Below are 19,920 nucleotides of genomic sequence, written 5' to 3'. Positions count from 1 at the left end.
TGGGACCAGGTTTGTGTTTAATAATTCAGATCTATGGATGTGTTCAATAACGGAGATCTAGGAATACCAATGATCCATTCATTTATGATGATGCATGCCACAGGAGGTCTGGACTACAGTATCAGCCAACAGTTTGGACTCATTCCGTAGTTTTTATTTTTGCAATGTTCTACATTGTAGGATAATAGTGAAGACATCAACACTATGAAATAACACATGGAATCATGTAGTAACCAAAAAGTTTGAAACAATCAAAATATGATTTTATAATTGAGATTCTTCAAAGTAGCCACCCTGTGCCTTGATGACAGCTTTGCACACTCTTGGCATTCTCTCAACCAGCTTCATGAGGAATGCTTTACCAACAATTTTGAAGGAGTTCCCACATATGCTGAGCACTTGTTGGCTGCTTTTCCTTCACTCTGCATTCCAACTCATCCCAAACCATCTCAAATGCATTGAGGTCGGGTGATTGTGGAGGCCAGGTCATCTGATGCAGCACTCTCCTTCTTGGTCAAATAGCCCTTACACAGACTGGAGGTGTGTTGAGTCATTGTCTTGGTTAAAATCAATTATAGTCCCACTAAGCGCAGACCAGATGGGATGGCAAATCCCTACAGAATGTGGGATGAGCAAAGCACCCCCATACCATCACGCCACCTCCTCCATGCTTCATGACGGGGACAACACAGGCAGAGATCATCCATTCGCCTACTCCGTGTCTCACAAATTTGAAGGTGTTGTTAATTATTGTGATTTGTTTAAAACTTTTTGGATTACTACATGATTCCATATGTGTTATTTCATAGTTTGATACCTTCACTATTATTTTAAAAATGTAGAAAATAGAAAAAGATAAAGAAAAACCCTGGAATGAGTAGGTGTGTCCAAACTTTTGACTGGTACTATACGTCGTCATGTCCACTACCCTTAGCGCTTGATCAAAGGTGCAATATAAAGCACTGACCCAAAGTCCTGTGACAAAGATATTCTGAGCTCAGACTGGTATAGTGAGGTCAAGCACCTCCTGGTATTGTTGAGGGTGTCACAGGGTGGACATTTTATCAGAAGCAACAACCTTAGCAACCAATAAAAAATGGAATGCATTTGTAGCAAGGGTTCTGCCAGACAAGACTTTATCTCTTTTTGAATTATCTCTGGATTACACTATGATGCAATATTGAGCTAGAATTTGGCTGCAGGTGTGTGTCTTCAGGTGTACTGAAGAATCTTGTAGCATTATACCCAAGAAGACTCGAGGCTGTAATTGCTGCCAAAGGTGCTTCAACAAAGTACTGAGTAACGGGTCTGAATACTTATGTAAATGTGATATTTCCAATTTTTATTTGTAAGAAATTTGCCAACATTTCTAAAAACCTGTTTTTGCTTTGTCATTATGGGGTATTTATTGTAGATTGATGAGGGGAAAAAACTATTTAATACATTTTAGATTAAGGCTGTAAGGAACAACATTTGGAGAAAGTCAAGGAGTTTGAATACTTTCTGAATGCACTGTATTTGGGGAATGCTGACCTCTACTGGTTATCATGTTTCTGAGCAATGGCTCTAAATGTCCTTTTTACATCATTCAATCTTTGCTCAAAATAGGAGCGATTGACTCACTCCTACCAGAAGATGTCGCCAGTACTGAAGAATTGGATAATGTATTTATTTAGAAAGGTATTTCTTTAGAAAGTATAATCTAGTAAAATAGTAACTACACTGTTATAACCTACATTATGAATGTATTTGCTTTAGAACATCTTTGGCCATTGGAAGGTTCCGGGCAGGTTCCGGAGTGTCCTTGGTCAGTGGCACTGCCGGCTGCAGGCTCCCGCCCTGCATGCGATGCACACTCACACACATACACACCCTACAGGCCAGGCGTCCCTCAGTGGTCCTCAGGTCTCTAAGGACTGCTGCTGCACATCCAGCTGGGGATAATTAAACTGGATGCCCATTGTGAAATGGTGAGAAAGTGCCTTTATATACACAATGGGGTGCACACACACCCACACAAACACACTGCAGATGAGGAAAGGAAACCTATTAGCAAGGCTAATCTGTAATGTGTTTGTACACAAGAGGAGGAAAAAACAATTTGAACCTGCATTACACAGCAGTGGTCCAATTTGTGATTTAAAAGAGGCTACTGATGCAGCCTCCACCTTAAAGCAATGGGTTTAAATTCAGTTAAGACTGTTTTATTGGTATGTTGTACTCCATGAAAGCAAAGTCTGTTTGACTGTAGGATCCATAGACAGGACAACATGGCACCCTATTCCCTACATATGGGACCCTACATGGCACACTATTCCCTACATGTGGCACCCTACATGGCACCCTGTTCCCTACATATGGGACTCGACATGGCACCCTATTACCTACATATGGCACCCTACATGGCACCCTATTCCGCCCATGGAGCCCTGGTCAAAACACAGCCCATGATGTGCGTGAGGACGTGGTCGCAGAGTCATGCTAGCGTTGGTCATTCTCAGTGACCTTTGACCAGGCTGGGCCGGCGGTCTCTGGAGGCTGGCTGAACTCTGCCAGATCACTCTGTGTGTTCTTGCATCCACATCCAGCTGCTTCACAGGTCTATCTTCATCACTAACTCATCCTCCCCAGAGGTCCCCTGGGGACAAGGACAGGAACATAGAAGCCTTTAAAAGGCTGTAGGCTGTAAACAGGGAGTTCATTGAGATGTACACTACTTGAGGACTAACATGGCTATATTGATCTATAAGTCAAAAAAATAATATTATCAGGAAAAGTAATGTGACCAGAGCAACTTCCTTGTGATTCCATTTCCTGTTTCTTATACCAGCCCCCAAAACTCCCCCATCCCCTCCCTTTGCACAATCCCACCCACCAACCATAAAGTGTGGTGTCCTGTGTGAATTTAAGTATGCTCTCTCTTATTCTCTCTCTTTTCCCCTCTATCTCTCTTTCTTTCTTTCTCTCTCGGAGAACCTGAGCCCTAGCACCATGCCTCAGGACTACCTGGCCTGATGACACCTTGCTGTCCCCAGTCCACCTGGATGTGCTGCTGCTCCAGTTTCTGCCTGCAGCTATGGAACACTGACCTGTTCACCGGACGTGCTATCTGTCCCAGATCTGCTGTTTTCAAGTCTCTAGAGACAGCACGAGCAGTAGAGATACTCTGAATGATCGGCTATGAAAAGACATCTGACATTTACTCCTGAGGTGCTGACCTGTTGCACCCTCGACAACCACTGTGATTATTATTATTTGGCCCTGCTGGTCATCTATTAACATTTGAACATCTTGACCATGTTCTATTATAATCTCCACCCGGCACAGCCAGAAGAGTACTGGCCACCCCTCAGCCTGGTTCCTCTGTAGGTTTCTTCCTAGGTTCTGGCCTTTCTAGGGAGTTTTTCCTAGCCACTGTGCTTCTACACCTGCATTGCATGCTGTTTGGGGGTTTAGGCTGGGTTTCTGTACAGCACTTTGTGACATCAGCTGATGTAAGAAGGGCTTAATAAATAAATGTGATTGATTGATTGTTCCACACTTATATATACAATCAACATTCGGTATGTAAAATTTAAAATCCATAGATTAGGGCCTAATGAATTTATTTTAATTGACTGATTTCCTTATAGGAACTGTAACTCTGGTAGCTATGCCACCAGAGACTCTGGGTTCGCGCCCAGGCTCTGTCGCAGCCGGCCGCGACCGGGAGGTCCATGGGGCGACGCACAATTGGCCTAGCGTCATCCGGGTTAGGGAGGGTTTGGCAGGTAGGAATATCCTTGTCTCATCGCGTACCAGTGACTCCTGTGGCGGGCCGGGCGCAGTGCACGCTAACCAAGGTCGCCAGGTGCACAGTGTTTCCTCTGACACATTGGTGCATCTGGCTTCCGGGTTGGATGCGCGACTGTGTTAAGAAGCAGTGTGGCTTGGTTGGGTTGTGTTTCGGAGGACGCATGGCGTTCGACCTTCGTCTCTCCCGAGCCAGTATGGGAGTTGTAGCGATGAGACAAGATAGTAGCTACTAAAAAACAATTGGACACCACGAAATTGGGGAGAAAAGGGGGTAAAAAAAAGTGTTGTATGTTGCATTTATATTTTTGTTCAGTATACTGTACATTGAAATATATGGGTCATATTCACCTATCTCTAAAACAAATAGCCGAAAACCAAACATACTCTACCAGGGGTAAACGTGATCCCACGCCACAAGTTCAGACAACAGATGTTTGTTATTATCTGTAAAAAAGAAAATGGGTAATTAGTCATTTATGTATAGCATCCTGTGTTTCTATTCCCATGCAGTGAAATAAGGACTGGTGGTAAACAGTCAGACAGGATAAATACTCAGTCATGATGCTCCCCTGATTCAGATGACTCATTCAGCCCTTCTCAGTTTTACATTTCCCAGGAAACAATATTTATTACAATATCGTGAAGTGAATTGAGGAGAATAATGTGTTGGGTAGTATTTTGGTAAGGTGGAATATTTTATTAATTAAGAAACAACTCCAAAATATACTGCATGAAAAGAGCAATGTGTGGTTCTTATACTGTTTTTCCTCAACTAAAATATGAAGGATGATTATGATTAAAGAGAATATCTTCGCACACAAGTGCCTGCCTGTTCATCCTAGCTGGTCTAATTTCACATTTTCTTTAAACTTCAAAGACGAACGCAGCATATTTATTATGAAGCCTATAGTCTTATTCATAAATCATGTATCTAACTTTGACTACAATGATTGCCTTATTGTCTAATTTCCTTTACACTACCAACATGGATGCAGTGTATCATGTTATTAAGTGCCTTTCTTTTCCATATATCATGTATCTAGCTTCCTTGCAGCCTTGACTAAAATGATCCAATGAGGTGTTGTTGATTAGAAGCAGGAAATGGTCTACAGGCCTACAGGGTCCTTCTGGGAGCTGTTGCTGCTCTGTTGCATGGGGAGCTGTGGTTCTGAACTGCCACAGATATGGATGGGAAACCATCGCCCCGACACCACTTCCCACGATGTCATTCTTCCCTCAGCCTCTGGCCTCTTCCCTCCCTCAGCCTCTGGCCTAGCAGTGTGTCTCTTTCTCTCTGTGTGTCAGTAGCGGTCGGTGGCGTTTAAGATGAGGGAGGATGATGATATTTTTAATGAGCATGGCCTTATTTCTATTACAGCATATTGGATGACTGTCATTCATATTCCATTCACCCAGCTCAATGTAACATTGATATTAGGCTACTTACTACATGATACAAAAATTTCTCTATACCCATTGCTACAGCCAAGCTTACAAATTCAAGTTTATAACGTAGGTGCACATGTTCGTCGAAAGACAAATTGGAGTACTCAAGGTGACAGACAGTGACACATTCAATACCACCTTGCACACTCCCTCTAAGCCAAACCTTCATACCATAACTGCTAACCCCGGGCGCCGATGACATAGATGTCGATTAAGGCAGGCCCCCGCACCTCTCTTATTTAGAGGGGTTGGGCTAAATGCGGAAGACATATTTCAGTTGAATGCATTCAGTTGTACAACTGACTAGGTATCCCCTTTACCTTTCCCTAACCACTACATACAGCCTACATCATTGTCACCATATTAGCTAATGTAATAGTCAACATAGATACTAGAACTACTGTGTTAGTAAACCCGACACAATCATGCAGTACAGTGTACAGCAAGCAGTTTAGCAGTTACTCCGGTGGGCCCCCGTGGCAATAAATTAATCAAACCCGAAAGCTTACCTTGACTTGGAAGATTTCCAGTGTTGGATAGATTTCCAGTGTTGGATAGCCAGATAGATAACATAAATACCATTCCTCTGTGTTTGCGCTGGGTGTTTGAGTAGGCTAAATTAGCTAACAGCACTAGCTAGCTAAGTAAGTGAAAGTGGGAAAAAATTAAGCAAAATATAGTTAGATCTCTCTCGCTGCTGCTTCTAATTGATTTTGGAAGAAATAAATTTGTTCAAAACTGTTCAACTATTGGCTTTCTCTCTCTGTGAGTCAACTACTCGCCACATGTAATGCACTGCAGTGCTAGCTAGCTGTAGCTTATGATTTCAGTACTAGATTAATTCTCTGAATCATTGATTGGGTGGACAACATGTCAGTTCATGCTGCAAGAGCTCTGATAGGTTGGAGGATGTCTACCGGAAGTTGTCATAGTTGGGGCTGTGGCGGTCACAATTCTGTCAGCCAGTGATTGTCAGTTCATGCTGAGTTCTGATAAGTTGGAGGACGTCCTCCAGAAGTCATCATAATTAATATGTAAGTCTATGGAAGGGGCCTCCTAGGTTTTGTATTGAAGTCAATGTACCCAGAGGAGGATGAAAAATAGCTGTCCTCCTGCTAAACCATGGTGCTACCCCAGAAAGTGTTGTTGATGCTACTGTAGACCTTCATTGTAACAGTCTGTTTTAAACCTTAAAGCCCTCATAGTTGACTGCTGCTGGTTGTAGAATGTGTGCCATGAAATATTAACCATTTCTGAAAGCCACTGCTATCTGTTTGTATCCAGAACAGACTTGGGTTTAAATGCTATTTGAAATAATTTCAAATACTTTAGCTGTTCCTAACTGAGCATACCTTTTCTATGGGACCAATAGAGAAGTCCAAAAAGATCCCAAAAATGCAAACCCCACCCACCTGCCATTCCAGGTATGCTAAAGAAAACACTCAAATTTGAAAGATTCTAAATAGTACTGGAACCTAGGTCTGCTCCAGGTGATGTTATCTATAGTAGCACAGCAGACTATTGTGTTGTCTGTCTGTCTGTCTGGCTGGCTGTCTGCTTGTTTGCCTGCCTGCCTGCCTGCCTGCCTGCCTTCCTTCCTTCCTCTATCTGGAAATCAACTCACAAGAAGCTAGATGGTTACATAAATCAACCAACACAAAAAGTTTTCTGTAATGGAATGAAATGTTTTAAATTCAAGTAGTATTTCTTAGGCTCTTGATTTGATTACCACTTATTTAATATTGCACCAAAGAACAAAAAAACAATGGGTTTGTTTCACTCTCAAGAATTAAAGATCCAGGATGGTCTTTAATAATATTGAAGTGGCATGGCCACTGAGTTCTTGTTCTAATGGCTCACTTGGAATATGTTCTGGGATTCAGCTGATAACATTGAGGAGTTTACAACATCAGTCACCAACTTCATTAATAAGTTCATCGACAAAGTTGTCCCCACAGTGACCACAGTGACATACTACAAACAGAAGCCATGTTGCCATAGGCAACATCTGTACTGAGCTAAAGGCTAGAGCAGCCACTTTCAAGGAACCCTACACCCATCTGGACACTTATAAGAAATCCCACTAAGACCTTCGATGAGACATCAAACAGGCAAAGCGTCAATACCGGACTAAGATGGAATCCTACCACGCCGGCTCTGACGCTTGATGGATGTGGCATGGCTTGCAAACTATCACGGATTACAAAGGGAAACCCAACCGCAAGCTGCCCAGCCTACCAGATAAGATAAATGCCTTCTATGCTCACTTTGAGGCAAGCAACACTGAACCATGCATGAGAGCACCAGCTGTTCCGGATGACTGTGTGATCTCGCTCTCCATAGCCAATGTGAGTAACACCTTTAAACAGGTTAACATTTGCAAAGCCACGGGGCCAGACAGAATACTCGGATGCATACTGAGAGCTTGCGCTGACTAGCTGGCAAGTGTCATCACTAACATTTTCAAGCTATCCCTGAACCTATCTTTAATACCAAATTGTGTCAAGCAGACCACCATAGTCCCCGTGCCCAAGAATGCCACGGTGGCCTGCCTGCCTAAATGACTATCACCCCGTAGCACTTACATCGGTAGCCATGAAGGGCTTTGAAAGGCTGGTCATGGCTCACATCAACACCATTATCCCGGACACCCTGGACCTACTCCAATTTGCCTACCGCCCCAACAGATACACAGATGACACAATCTCTATTGCACTCCACACTGCCCTCACCCACCTGGATAAAAGGAATAGCTACAGTACATAGCTACCTCAATTACTTCATAACCTTGCACATTGACTCGATACTGGTAGTCCCTGTATATAGCCATATTTTTTACTTGATTTTGTTATTCATTATTTAATGTGTATTTATTTCTTATGTCACTATTTCTATTTTAATTATAATGTCACGAATCCCGATCCTGAGTCTGTGTTTGCCTGTGTTTCTATCCTGGAGTGTGTTTCCGGTGTCCTGGAACGCACCCTGTCTGGTTGCCGGGCGAATTAGCTTGTTGGGAGATCGATGTTCACCCGCACCTGTATCCCATCAGTAATCTGCACACCTGTCCTGATCATCACCTCTCCCCTTCAAAAGCTCTGAACTGACATCCATTCCCTGCCGGATCGTTAGCCATGAACAGTATGTCGTGCCATAGTTTCACCCTCTAGTTAGATAGAATTTGTTTTGTTGTTTTTTACGTATTGCTTGCCTTAAACTTACCTCCGTTTGTTCTGTCTTCAGTTACTCACCCGGATCATTTACCCCATTCCCGCCTGGTCGTCGGAGAATTCCGCTACCCCATTGGATCCACCTATTTACTCCCATCAACTCACCACCGCTGCCCGCTACGCCACCTGGATATATCTACCCATTCATATTCACTTGTAAATAAATACTCACCTTCTTCCTACTCTCCTTGTCCTGGTCTGCTTCTGGGTTCGATTTTGAAAGAACGTGACATATAATTAGTTTTATATTTATCTTCAATTCTGCTTTGTTTGAAAAGGACCTGTCAGGAAGCATTTCACTGTTAGTCTACACCTGTTGTTTACTAAGCATGTGACAAGTAAAATGTGATTTGATTTTACTTGTGACTTGAGTTTGTTTGTCTGCTTGAACTGCGTATGTGATGGCAAATCTGATTATTCAATTGGCATTTAATTGTAAGAATGTTGGCCAAATCTTAAGCCTATAATGTCTTGTGCTTCATTCACATTTGGATTACATTTTTGGGAGGAAATCTCCCTTATTTTTCAGCTTGAAGTCATGCGAGTTCAACAAGAACACAAATACTCATGGTAGAGTTTTACCTGGTCAGGTAAAGAAAAGCTCTGGCTTAGCATTTGATGTGATCTCACATAGTAACTAGTGTCAAGCAGTAAACAAGCGAGATTCTCTCCAAACAGGACAACCTTAAAGCCATAGCATACGATGATTAGGCTACCATCGGATTGTTATCAATATGCTTAACTAAAAGTGTTGCAAGTAGTTGATCCTATCACAACAACGGTTGAGGTATCAAAGCCAAATGTGAGGGTTGTAGTATGTCTTGTAGGTTGCACAATGTCTTCTACAGATTAAGATCTATTTTATTTCTAAAAACCACAGGCACTGCTCATATTTGCTTGCAGTGCACCTTTTTACATGTTACATGGTGGAGTAACTAGCTATTAAGTGGATTGGTTAGGCTATCATTGTTCGTTGCGTTATTTGTAGAACAGAATAATTCCCGCCTACACAATCAAAGTGAAGTAGGATGTCTCTTGCATATTGATCAAAACCCAGATGGCCTGCGTAAATATATTGGCAAAATGTAATTATTGAGTTGGGCTTGTTTGGTACCTTAATTAAATTTGTTCTCCACCATTAGAAATAGGACTGAGACGTCAACCGCGCAGGGACTGCCTCAGACATAGATGTTCATGCATACCTCTGCCTGAAAACTTTCTGCGCGACTCGAAGGAGGGCTCGTGCGCTTGTGCAATTGGTTGACAAGAGCGCAGTGCGCTGACTGTCCTCCGAACAACGAGAGGCTGACTACTTAGTCGTTCTGGATTTAAATGACCTGTAAACAGTATCAGCAGGTTTGACAGGACATCCTTACACTATTTCATCAATTGCAGGTAAAAAAAGTGTGCTAATACATATCTAATACATATCTATATTATGTTGTTCAGTGGACGTGTCTGTGGTTCGGTGGGGATGTTGAAACAATGACTAGCCTTTTCACTGTAAGCTATTTTGTATGTTTAAATTAATATTTCAAAATGATACATGCCATCTCAATTCCTCTCGCAGGACAATAACACCCTTTAATATGCATGCTTAATAACGATGTAAAACATTAAACGAGATGTGTATCTCTTACTCGAAGGTTTTGTGAATAAATATACGTTTTAAATTAGGATTCTGATATAAAATGCTGTGAACTAGTTATTCACTTTGTTTCTTGCTTCTTTAACTTAAACTGTAAAGAGAGCATGTTTACATGCTGCAGTGATGTAGACTGGTTGGACTCGGCAAGGTGAGAGGCAATTCAAACAGAGAGAGCTGCTGATAAGGTTATAGTTTTGAGTCTGAGCGAGCGTTAACAAAGTTTTATTGTACTGCACAGACATGGAACTAGGCTAGACAAATTGTTAAAGTGAATTAGACGGTAGTTTAAGTTTGCAGGCAGCTCGGTGGTAATTATAATTCTGTATTTCATATTACAGTACACCTACTGTAATATAAATACGATATCGAAGCAAGTTCTTATGTAATGACACACAGTACAATACCGTTAAATGGACTATTATACTGTAATTACAAGGTATTGGTGCAAGCAGGTTGGCTGCTAGGTAAAGTGTTTACTCATGACAGTATATTAATGAATAGTTTGTGTTTTATATCACTTGCACGTCTAGAGGCCATAAGAAAGGCTTCCAAACTGGCAGCGATTACAGGGAAATGCAGACAAAAAGGACATGGCAAGATGCTCAACCAATTAAGGTTTAAGACTTGTAGCCTTGTCCCTATACACTTTACATTGACGGGGACATAGGAAAATAATTGGCACAGAATTCTCACTCACAGGTGTAACAAATAAAGCATCTTAAGAGGCACACCTAAAAAAAATGGTAATAAGCCAGAAACAACAATAACATGCACACATTAGGGGTCAAAAGGTTTTTGGTGTTCCAAAGACAGGTACTGTATTCTATGGGATGGAATTACAGTCCCATTTGAGAGACAGGATTCTTTCCCTGGCCTCACCATTTCCCCACAATGCACCATAAATGACAGTATTCTGCAGTAAAACGTTTCAGAGTATTTTACTGTTATTAATAATCCCAAATTACCGTATAATATACAGTTTTCCGTTACAGTGCAACTGTACAAAATGTGAGTATATTATTTGATAGACAAACATTAAGCTATCCGGTGACAGTTTAAAATAGGGAGCTACAAAGGTCAGTCCTAAATTACACAGACTGACTCCGAGCGCATTTTTTCTGTCCGAAGCTATGCCTGATAGCAGAGTGACCACAACGTCCAGTTTACCTTTCCTATTGTCGGATATGATTTAGTGATGATAGCCGAGCTTGAGGAGGGGAACCCATTCTGATTCTAGGGTGTCATGTATACTAATCCAGGACCGAGAGAAGAGTTGTCCCTGTGGTGGAACCCTCGCCTGTCTTTGTCAGTCAGGTCTTTGTGCACTTTGCAAGGCTGTCAGAAGGTAATTTTGTCAATGCTGCATGCGTTGTGTGTTCAGTCTATCGAGTTGTTATTGTAGGCCGAGGCTATCCACCATGTAAGTGTGAGACTTGTGTAACTTGTAATTGATAAATGTATTGGGTTTATCTCATGACATGTGAACTGTTGTTTGATAGCATTTTGGTTTGCAATTTGGTTTGGTTTGCACTAATTATTATTGTTAATGCATGCGTTTCCAAACATGTTTGGCCTACGACCCCATTTTGATATCTGAAAATTCTTGCGATGCCCGTCATGTGAAAATAATGATGTAATTAACTTTTTTATTCGGGGCTATGGCAGTCAATTGAAAAACATTCTAACAGTATTTATGATCGTCTTCTCAACTCCCCATCACATACTTTTAATTTGGGGTTATGAACGTCAATTGCAAATTAGTTTGACATAATGTGTCTTATCTCACCACCTCTAATGAGATGGGTGTGCTTGATGCATGTCGAGAGTCTTAGGTTCTCTAACGTCAGGGGGCGTGGTCGACAGTGCGCACTTTATCTCTGCTGTCACATCCAACCTGTATCGATATTTGGTTTTAATACAGAAGAGAGCACTGATGGTTCTTTAAAGACAACTGGGAACTCGGAAACATACGAGGTCAAATCATGACGTCCGTGATGTTCAGTTCGGAAAGTCGGAAGCTCTAGAAAGAGGCCCAATTTCCTGAGTTTGGAATTCCGAGTTGGTTAACCGTAAAAAATAAATAAAAAATAGTTCCCAGTTGTCTTGAACGCACTGAAGTCGGAGATTTCCGAGTTCCCAGTTGTTTTGAACGCGGCATTAATGCTCAGAGGGTGACGGCAGGGTATTATTATTCCAGTTGAGTCAGGAACCAAAGCCCCTCGGTAGTGACCAGTGAATGCATTCTGTCACATGACGGCTCGCTCAGCTGTTCGATTTCACTTACAGGCAAGTCGATTGAACCAGGGGCACAGTCAAACGAATTGGGAAATCGTTCCCAATGTGCTCTTCCAAGTCTTGAAGGTTATCAGTCATCATTCGTATGGGACACTTACAGATGCTGTTTTCTGTTAGAAACATATATTTTTTCAGCACACAGAAAGTCAACCAAGTCTAATTTTTACACCCATTGTTAATGACAGCAGTTCCTCTCTCAATGTGAAAAATCTTTCCAACACTCGTCGATAATCACCAATCCTCCGTGTGAAATAGGACATTGTCATGCTCTCATCCCGTGTCTTCACATAGTTTTCTGAACAGGCGGGCGCGCAGTGGATGTGGTTTTATGGAGTTTACAATCAGTTACCTGCTGCAGCATATCTCGGACTTCTGTGCTCAGCTCTTTTGAGGACATTTGCTCTCGGTGTAACATACAATGCGTCTATATGAGAGAGGGAGACATTCATAACTCGAGTGCATTTGCCCGCGCTCCGTCCCGCCATAGATGGAGCCCCATCTGTGCAACAAAAAAAAACACCATTCAATCCCATGGAAACTGTTTTTGGTCAATATGGCCACGCAGCACACTGAACGGTCCCATGTGCAGTTGCATGCTCGGGAATCGTGAGACAGAAAAATATGTCCTCGTGAATAGCATCCCCCGACATGTATAGAGAACAAAATGCAATGCATGGGCATCTCTGTCCTCACAGTCATGTCAATTTGGAGAGCATAAACTGGCGAGTTTTTGAATCGTTCAGCAGTTAAGAGTTTCGTTTTGATTGCTAGCAAGAGCATAAATTATTCGTTTAACAGTGTTATCTGACAAAGCTATTGATCTGTGTTTCTGTGCCTCTGCCTCCCCACACATTATTTTCACCATATCAATTGTGTCCGGTAATATCAAAGTCTCTGCAATAGTCTGTGTGGTTTCAAGGCGTAGCGGACCGAACCATTCACGGTGGGAATTATTCACGGTGGGAATGATTCAAGTGTAATGGTCAAGTGCAGACTTTTTCCATGATCTAAGGGGCTCTGGTTGAATTGTATATTTTAGATTGAAATCATTTGAATTTAGAATTTTAAGGTTTACCACATTATATATATATATATTTGTATGTATATTTATATTTTTTCCAGATTTTGGTAATTATCCGACAACCCCATTTTCATATAAGACGACCCCACATGGGGTTGTGACCCTTGGTTTGGGAACGCTGTCTTAATGTAACTGTCCATAGAAAAGCTCAATTTTAAAAGTTAATATTCTGTTAACTCATACCTAAATAATATTGCTGACACATCCTACTGTATACCCGTATTTGTGGATAAAGCATAAATTGGCAAAAAACATTTAAAAAAAGTTGTACCTTAAACATACAGTTTCCACAATTCTTGCTATTTCCTCATAGGCGATGATGTCATACTCCTGCAGAGGATGAGCTGGCAAATCATCAATTTACTCACATTAATATGTTGTTGGGGCATGCCCAAACCATTCCAACACAGAAAAAAACTGCTTTTTAACACTTAATTAAAACATGTGTAAAGGAAAACTATTGCACCCATATTGTAAGTAATTATAGGTCATATTTCATAGAAATATTGAAACACTGGACAGTTACTTTAATAATCACTGTGCAGTTCGGCGAATAATGTATTTGCTCACACATTAGACATTTTCTAAAGCTCAAGGGCCCCCTGAAATATGAAGTGTCATTAGGTCTGGGTCCTACATGCATGTGCTGTCAATGTGCATTTGAAACAATTTGATATGGTTACACTGTGTAAATTCAGTCAGATTCCTTAAGTCAATATCTGCTATGGAATTACTAGGTGTTTACGCACATCACATACTACTTTACCTGTAGGGCCCCTGAAATCTGCAATGTAATTTGATCTGGGTTCCTAGAAGGACTCACTGCTACACCACTCTTCCCATCTCTGCCCTGGGGGCCATCATGTGGTAGATGCTTTTTGGGATGTATAAAGTCAACACAGTGTCAACACATTGGGGTCACATTCACTTGCAAGGTTGTCCTATGACCTATATGCAGTCCCATCGAGTCAATGAATCAAATGTAAAATACCCTTTTTCCATCAGCAGTTGTCACAAAGTGCTTTTACAAGTAACCTCGACCCCAAATATTGTGCTTCCTAGAAGGAAGAAACTTAGAGAGGAACCAGGCTCAGAATCACTTTATTCACCAAGTACATTTTCACATACCTGGAATTATACTTAGTGAATAAGTGCTGCCAGCAATAGTCAATGTACAGACAGAATAAAGACACAAGGTCAACATAGTCAACATACAGCATATACTATATAAATACAGAAAACATAAAACTCTGAAGTAAAGCTGATTTACAGTGATGATGTCCAATTTACAGAGGGGAAATATTGATACATGAAGAGGAAGGGATGCTGCCATGACAAATACAGCATATACAGGTACAGTGATGTCCATAGTGTAAATGCAGTACAGTGCCCTTATTAGAATAAAAGGGAGTTGATGGCAAAGTGCAGAGATATGGCAACGTGCAGAGATAGGACAAGGTTTAGTGATAGGACAAGGTTCAGTGATAGGACAAGGTTCAGAGATAGGACAAGGTTCAGTGATAGGACAAGGCTCAGTGATAGGACAAGGTGCAGTGATATGACAAGGTTCAGTGATAGGACAAGGTGCGGAGATAGGACAAGGTTCAGTGATATGACAAGGTTCAGTGTCAGGACAAGTTGCAGAGATAAGACAAGGTTCAGTGATAGGACAAGTTGCAGAGATCGGACAAGGTTCAGTGATAGGACAAGGTTCAGTGATAGGACAAGGTTCAGTGACAGGACACGTTGCAAAGATAGGACAAGGTTCAGTGACAGGACAAGGTTCAGTGACAGGACATGTTGCAAAGATAGGACAAGGTTCAGTGACAGGACAAGGTTCAGTGACAGGACATGTTGCAAAGATAGGACAAGGTTCAGTGACAGGACAAGGTTCAGTGACAGGACACGTTGCAAAGATAGGACAAGGTTCAGTGATAGGACAAGGTGTGGAGATAGGACAAGGTACAGACAAAATAAAGACACAGGTTCAGTGATAGGACAAGTGACAGGGCAAGGTGTAGAGATCGGACAAGGTGCAGTGACAGGACAAGGTGCAGTGATCGGACAAGTTGTAGTGATAGGACAAGGCGCAGTTATCGGACAAGGTGTAGTGATAGGACAAGGTGCAGTGATCAGACAAGGTGCAGAGACAGGACAAGGTGCAGAGACAGGACAAGGTGCAGTGATAGGACAAGGTGCAGTGATCAGACAAGGTGCAGAGACAGGACAAGGTGCAGAGACAGGACAAGGTGCAGTGATAGGACAAGGCTCAGTGATAGGACAAGGCTCAGTGATAGGACAGTGTAGAGATAGGACAAGGTGCAGTGATCGGACAAGGTGCAGAGACAGGACAAGGTGCAGAGACAGGACAAGGTGCAGTGATCGGACAAGGTGCAGTGATCGGACAAGGTGCAGAGACAGGACAAGGTGCAGAGACAGGACAAGGTGCAGTGATCGGACAAGTTGTAGTGATAGGACAAGGCGCAGTTATCGGACAAGGTGCAGTGATAGGACAAGGTGCAGTGATCAGACAAGGTGCAGAGACAGGACAAGGTGCAGAGACAGGACAAGGTGCAGTGATAGGACAAGGCTCAGTGATAGGACAAGGTTCAGTGATAGGACAAGGTGCAGTGATCAGACAAGGTGCAGAGACAGGACAAGGTGCAGAGACAGGACAAGGTGCAGTGATAGGACAAGGCTCAGTGATAGGACAAGGCTCAGTGATAGGACAAGGTTCAGTGATAGGACAAGGTGCAGAGATAGGACAAGGTTCAGTGTCAGGACAAGTTGCAGAGATAGGACAAGGTTCAGTGATAGGACAAGTTGCAGAGATAGGACAAGTTGCAGAGATAGGACAAGGTGCAGAGATAGGACAAGGTTCAGTGATAGGACAAGGTTCAGTGACAGGACACGTTGCAAAGATAGGACAAGGTTCAGTGATAGGACAAAGTGCAGTGACAGGTCAAGGTGTGGAGATAGGACAAGGTACAGACAGAATAAAGACACAGGTTCAGTGATAGGACAGTGTAGAGATAGGACAAGGTGCAGTGATTGGACAAGGTGCAGTGATCGCACAAGGTGTAGTGATAGGACAAGGTGCAGTGATCGGACAAGGTGCAGAGACAGGACAAGCTGCAGTGATCGGACAAGGTGCAGTGATAGGACAAGGTGCAGTGATAGGACAAGGTGCAGTGATAGGACAAGGTGCAGAGACAGGACAAGGTGCAGTGATTGTACAAGGTGCAGTGATAGGACAAGGTGCAGAGACAGGACAAGGTGCAGTGATTGTACAAGGTGCAGTGATAGGACAAGGTGCAGAGACAGGACAAGGTGCAGTGATCGGACAAGGTGCAGTGATAGGACAAGGTGCAGAGACAGGACAAGGTGCAGTGATCGGACAAGGTGCAGTGATAGGACAAGGAGCAGTGATATGACAAGGTGTTGTGTGGTGGTCTATCAGATTCTGACTGTACTGGATAGAGGTTAACAGTACACTATATCTGACCATCACACATATTTAATGACCCTAAGGGCCCTGAAACATCATCTCTAGTCCGATGTAACTGTTCCTATATCGCCTCCCCTTGTCTCATAGAGACTTATGTAGCCAGTAGCTAGTCAATCACTATGAGTAGGACTGAGTTTGTTGTGGGATTACAATTTGGGTTGTGGGAGGAAAGACCTGACTCTGTCCACAAAGATTGTTGTGGTCTGTTGACTTTGCAAGGTAGTTCTAATTGGAGTCCCATCGGGTCTAGGCCTGGAAGATCTAACAGTGCACCTCTTATGAGTGTAATACTGATTTCTGCTGAATAAGCATGTTTTGGGTTTAAATACATTTTTTTAACCTTATTTTATTTATTTCCATCCTTTTTTCTCTCCCTCTGAGTAAGTTAGTGTCCAACTTTTTCAAAACAGGTAAAACAAGAAAACTGGTGTGGTTTTAGGCCTGTGTGAGTTTTAGAAATTTACTTTAGAGTTGAGTAGATTCAGAGTTCAGGAAGCACAGAATGAATGAGAATGAGATCAGGCACAACAACAAAATAAATAGTAAGAATTAATGATGACAATGAATTTACTAATTTTAATACTAATACTAATACTTTAATACTTAAATGTAAATGTAAATGTAATACTAAAAATATTTGTCAATGTAGTCTATTGTCTATGTAAAATCATATTGAATATTTTATAGCTAACCTATAGCATAATTACATTGTCAAAACAACACCAAAATGGACTATATTTAGGCATGTGTGTGTGTGTGTGTGTGTGTGTGTGTGTGTGTGTGTGTGTGTGTGTGTGTGTGTGTGTGTGTGTGTGTGTGTGTGTGTGTATTTTTGTGGACCCATTATATTTATCATTTTTTTCTCCTTTATACTGATTTATAAATGCAATATTACATGTATTTTATTTTCATTAGGTGATTGAACATTTATCGTGAATTTAAGCTACTTTGGTTTCTCTTATATGCAACAGTTTAGTGGTGTCCTGTATAGTGCCTTGCGAAAGTATTCGGCACCCTTGAACTTTGCGACCTTTTGCCACATTTCAGGCTTCAAACATAAAGATATAAAACTGTATTTTTTGTGAAGAATCAACAACAAGTGGGACACAATCATGAAGTGGAACAACATTTATTGGATATTTCAAACTTTTTTATCAAAAACTTAAAAATTGGGCGTGCAAAATTATTCAGCCCCCTTAAGTTAACACTTTGTAGCGCCACCTTTTGCTGCGATTACAGCTGTAAGTCGCTTGGGGTATGTCTCTATCAGTTTTGCACATCGAGAGACTGACATTTTTTCCCATTCCTCCTTGCAAAACAGCTCGAGCTCAGTGAGGTTGGATGGAGAGCATTTGTGAACAGCAGTTTTCAGTTCTTTCCACAGATTCTCGATTGGATTCAGGTCTGGACTTTGACTTGGCCATTCTAACACCTGGATATGTTTATTTTTGAACCATTCCATTGTAGATTTTGCTTTATGTTTTGGATCATTTTCTTGTTGGAAGACAAATCTCCGTCCCAGTCTCAGGTCTTTTGCAGACTCCATCAGTTATTCTTCCAGAATGGTCATGTATTTGGCTCCATCCATCTTCCCATCAATTTTAACCATCTTCCCTGTCCCTGCTGCCACCACCATGTTTGACAGTGGGGGTGGTGTGTTTAGGGTGATGAGCTGTGTTGCTTTTATGCCAAACATAACATTTTGCATTGTTGCCAAAAAGTTCAATTTTGGTTTCATCTGACCAGAGCACCTTCTTCCACATGTTTGGTGTGTCTCCCAGGTGGCTTGTGGCAAACTTTAAACAACACTTTTTATGGATATCTTTAAGAAATGGCTTTCTTCTTGCCACTCTTCCATAAAGGCCAGATTTGTGCAATATACGACTGATTGTTGTCCTATGGACAGAGTCTCCCACCTCAGCTGTAGATCTCTGCAGTTCATCCAGAGTGATCATGGGCCTCTTGGCTGCATCTCTGATCAGTCTTCTCCTTGTATTAGCTGAAAGTTTAGAGGGACGGCCAGGTCTTGGTAGATTTGCAGTGGTCTGATACTCCTTCCATTTCAATATTATCGCTTGCACAGTGCTCCTTGGGATGTTTAAAGCTTGGAAAATCTTTTTGTATCCAAATCCGGCTTTAAACTTCTTCACAACAGTATCTCGGACCTGCCTGGTGTGTTCCTTGTTCTTCATGATGCTCTCTGCGCTTTTAACGGACCTCTGAGACTATCACAGTGCAGGTGCATTTATACGGAGACTTGATTACACACAGGTGGATTGTATTTATCATCATTAGTCATTTAGGTCAACATTGGATCATTCAGAGATCCTCACTGAACTTCTGGAGAGAGTTTGCTGCACTGAAAGTAAAGGGGCTGAATACTTTTGCACGCCCAATTTTTCAGTTTTTGATTTTTTTTTAAAGTTTGAAATATCCAATAAATGTCGTTCCACTTCATGATTGTGTCTCACTTGTTGTTGATTCTTCACAAAAAAATACAGTTTTATATCTTTATGTTTGAAGCCTGAAATGTGGCAAAAGGTCGCAAAGTTCAAGGGGGCCAAATACTTTCGCAAGGCACTGTATATATATATATATATATTGACCTATTGACAGTTTTGTAGTATCCTGTGTTGATATACTGACCTATAGACAGTTTCGTGTTACCTGTGTATATGTTGACCTATAGACAGTTTTGTAGTATCCTCTGTAGATATATCAAATCTAATTGTATTAGTCACATGCGCCGAATACAACAGGTGTAGACCTTACAGTGAAATGTTTACTTACGAGCCCCTAACCAACAATGCAGTTTTAAGTAATTAAAATAACAATAAAGAGACTATATACATGGGGTACCGGTACAGAGTCAATGGCAGGAGAACCAGTTAGATGAGGTAAAATGTACATGAAGGTG

At 41.8% G+C, this 19,920-nt stretch overlaps 1 protein-coding gene across 3 annotated transcripts in view; it reads left to right on the top strand.

The window, feature by feature from the left end:
• The first annotated feature begins 9,635 nt into the window (after positions 1-9,635).
• Positions 9,636-19,920, top strand: part of LOC135509013 (anoctamin-1-like) — a 132,468-nt gene continuing 122,183 nt past the window's right edge. For 2 of the 3 annotated variants that reach the window (XM_064929300.1, XM_064929299.1), the window contains exon 1: positions 9,637-9,866. The gene's annotated coding sequence lies outside the window, so the exon portion shown is untranslated. Of the gene's footprint in view, positions 9,867-19,920 lie in introns of all 3 variants that reach the window. The other variant, XM_064929298.1, reaches the window with a different exon arrangement.

The sequence above is a fragment of the Oncorhynchus masou genome, chromosome 22 (assembly GCF_036934945.1).
Source record: "Oncorhynchus masou masou isolate Uvic2021 chromosome 22, UVic_Omas_1.1, whole genome shotgun sequence".
Taxonomy (NCBI): domain Eukaryota; kingdom Metazoa; phylum Chordata; class Actinopteri; order Salmoniformes; family Salmonidae; genus Oncorhynchus; species Oncorhynchus masou.
The sequence above is the reverse complement of the archived record's forward strand: the minus strand, read 5'-3'. Positions and strand labels throughout refer to the sequence as shown.